Source organism: Octopus bimaculoides, chromosome 4 (genome assembly GCF_001194135.2).
Source record: "Octopus bimaculoides isolate UCB-OBI-ISO-001 chromosome 4, ASM119413v2, whole genome shotgun sequence".
Lineage (NCBI taxonomy): Eukaryota > Metazoa > Mollusca > Cephalopoda > Octopoda > Octopodidae > Octopus > Octopus bimaculoides.
In genome coordinates, this window is record NC_068984.1 from 7589674 (window position 1) to 7593299 (window position 3626).

The 3626-nt window shown below is 39.0% G+C and overlaps 1 protein-coding gene across 4 annotated transcripts in view; it reads right to left on the reverse strand.

Moving 5' to 3' along the window:
• LOC106870405 (cadherin EGF LAG seven-pass G-type receptor 1) overlaps positions 1–3626 on the reverse strand; it is a 535294-nt gene that overhangs the window by 357487 nt on the left and 174181 nt on the right. The gene's annotated exons all lie outside the window — the stretch shown is intronic.

Sequence of the window (3626 nt, forward strand, 5' to 3'; positions counted from 1 at the left end):
ATGCATTATTCTTTCCTTAGTCCACTCAGTCGTGTGTATATATATACATATGCCTATATATACATATATATATATATGTATGTATGTATATATATATGTATATGCATGGAGGAATGCATATATAGGGTTATCCCACAAACATTGCGGTTTTTTCAATTGCATGAACTAAAAGTTGCTGGGGGACGGGATAAACTACCTGCATCAGCTTCCTATAAAAGCAGGTAGTAATTTTAACTTGTACTTACTCTTAGTGCAAGTTTTGAAGAGTGCGGTTCGATTGTAACGGTTATTTTTTTCAAAGCTATAATAGAAGTGACAAAGGAGCATATTCGGCATATTTTGCTTTATGAGTTAAATAAGGGGCAACAACGCAATGGAAAGTGCGAGTAATAATAATGCAATATATGGGGATCGGGCAATAAGCGTAAGCCAGTGTCAACGGTGGCTCCAGAAATTCCGAGCCAGAAACTACAGTCTAGAAAACAACCCTCGTCCTGGAAGATTTCTAGAGCTCGATGAGGACGTTTGCAAACCCTGGTGGAACAAAATCTCATCGTAAATGTTGAGGAACCAGCAGAGATGTCTGACTTTGGTCGTTCAATTTGCTATTCAAATCAGCGCGGGAAGGAAAACGACCCTGCTTGGTTTCAAGACGAAAGGTGTTCTTCCATCAGGATAATGCTTAGCCGCATACAGCGAAGATGACATTCCAAAGGCTGGAGCAGTTTGATTGGGAAACGAAGCCACCCCACTATATTCACCGGACATTGCCCCATCTGAGTATCATTTATTCCGCAGTCTTCAAAATAATTTGAACGGAAAAGAATATGGATTCTGTAGACGCGGTTAGAACAGTACTGGAGGAGTATTTTTCGTCACGGACAAGCGAATTTTGGAAGAGTGCTCTGCAAGTCTACCAGATGGATGGAAGAACTTTGTGGAAAATGAAGGAGAGTAGGTCTTATATTAAAAAAGAACTTTCTTTATCTTAAGTTTGATAAATAAAAGCAGTATAAAAAACCGTATTACTTATAGGATGACCCAATATATATATATATATATATATATATATATATATGGGAGAATATACAAATAATAACAACAGACGAGGACAGGTGGTGTAAATAACAAAAGTATATATTAGTATGACGCTCGGGAATACGGAAAGTCTTTGACGTTTCGAGCTACGCTCTTCAACAGAAAGAATACGGAGACAAGGCGAAAAACACGGAGAAAAAAAATTGAATACTGTTCAGTCAACGGTCAATCATGATAATGGCCGATCATAATAATGGCCGATCATAACAATGGCTGACCGGAAGTTAGAAATTCTTATTTCAGGAGAGCTAAGAAAGGGGGAGATAAACGAGGGGCTGTGTGTGGGAGGTAGAATGCTGGTGATCTTGACGTATGTAGTGTGAAAATGGGGAAGGGAGAAAGGGAGAAATGGAGAAAGTAGTTGGTCAGTTGTAGTGTGTGCGTGGTGTGATGCGAGGGTATCGGTGTGGTGTACGTGGTGATATATATACGTACGTACGTAGATACGTACGTACGTATGTATGTATATATATTTATGTATGTATGTATGTATATATGTATGTATGTATGTATGTATGTATGTATGTATGTATGTATTATGTATGTATGTAGATATGTAGTGTCTTCTCTCAGAGATCGGCTTCAGTAAGTGCTAATGGAATCGTAGAGAAGCAGTCGTGACTTTTGACGTGTCTTGAGTTTTTTATGAACGGTCTCCCACAGACAATTACCTCTAGGAACTGAGACAGAAAAACTGAACGGAAACAGTGTGTGTATGTATGTGCATGGGTATGCTTGTGTAATAAGTGAGAGAGAGAGAGGGATAGAGAGACACAGAGCGAAAAAGAGTGATAGAGAAAGAGAAAGAGAAAAGTGAGAGAGAAGGATTGAGAGAATAATTGACCCTACTTCTCGATCAGTACTCTAATTATCGATCTCGAAGGATAGGCTATAAGGTAATGTTTACTACAACGGTAATTGAACTCAACGCACCCAGGGCCGGAACTATCACTGCAAAGCAACCTCACCGATATCCTAGTCATTCTGACAATTATCCACCGCATGCGTGCACAGCTCCGTACATAGGTATGCATGTCAATATATACGTGCATGCTTGTGCACACGCGTGCAAGCGTGTGTGTGTGTGTGTGTGTGTGTGTGTGTGTGTTTCTGTGTGTGTGTCCTGTACTTAATCATTAAAATTCTTCTGCTGAAGAAGAAGCTGGTTTCTAACAAAGCCACAAAGCTCTATCTTACTATAATGGGCGTTATGTCCGTCGTTTCGTCCGTCTACCCATCTCGGTCTGTTCCGCCTCCACGGCCAGACGGCTGGACCAATGGTTAAGATATTTTTCGGAATTACAAAGACGGCCGTCCGGAAGGTTTTTAGCATTAAAAAAACCGGCAACTCGTTGGTTTCATCCTTGGTCACGAGATTCCTTCGTGCTATGGCAAGCCAATTAGACGGCCTTCCATAATACTTATTAGTGGTTTCCTGTAAAATGTCAGCCTCTTATACTAGAATCCAGCTATCAGGTCCCTTCCAGGTGCTCTCCCATTATGCAGTTTGGCTACATCTAAGGTGAACATTTCTGGGTCAATTGCATATCTTTTACTGTTGATGTTTGTACATTATTCTTTCTTTACTGCATTTGGCCACGATACATTGAGTTTGAGACTCCTCTCATTCCATATTTTCAACCAGAATGATTCAAAATCTTCTCGAGAGTGAAGTTTTCTTAACGGGAATATTTTCCTCCCTCATCTTTCTATATACTGTCTCTGGGTTAAAAACAAATCTTGTGAATTATACAAATTCGTTCATAAATTCGTTTGTGGTAGCGAAGCTTTTCGTTCAGGGCCCTAAGCTTGTTGTGAAGTGTCACCATATAGTTTTTCTAATTTGTTGATAAGATGTGACTCATTGTTCCTCTTACATTTTATTCTCGTAGTTAACTATTCAATATGGCAGCTTAACTTACTGATGGTTTCTTAAAGTTTTGTTTTCCAAAGGGGTTGTTTTAGTTTCGTACTTTCATTACCATGTATACGGCACATTTCTCCTAGGTTTTCTTTAAGTATAATAGCAACTATGTATATGTGGCTTTTCATACTCCAGTAATTAATATCACATGATTCCCTCTGCTTGCCAGCAATGCCGCCGGTTAAATTCAACATTAGAGGTTTTGGATTTTTCTAAATCCTGTTATGAACGGCCTGTTACTTAACGATAATTTCAACAGAGAAGAAAACCTTTCTACGAAATATGGTTGCAGGATATCTCTAAGCTGAATATGTTCTACAGTTGTCTCTGGTGACTCGGCTACATTGGGAGAGACACGAGAACTTAATTTTGTTATTTTAGCTTGCTATTTCCGATTTCTCTTTTGGCAGATTTATGTATATGCGTATGCATAAACACACGCACACACACTCACACACACACACTCACACACACACTCTCACACACATACACACACAAGCACGCACGCACGCACGAATGCACACACACACACACATATATATATGTATGCATGTATGTATGTATATATATATATATATATATATATATATATATATATATATAT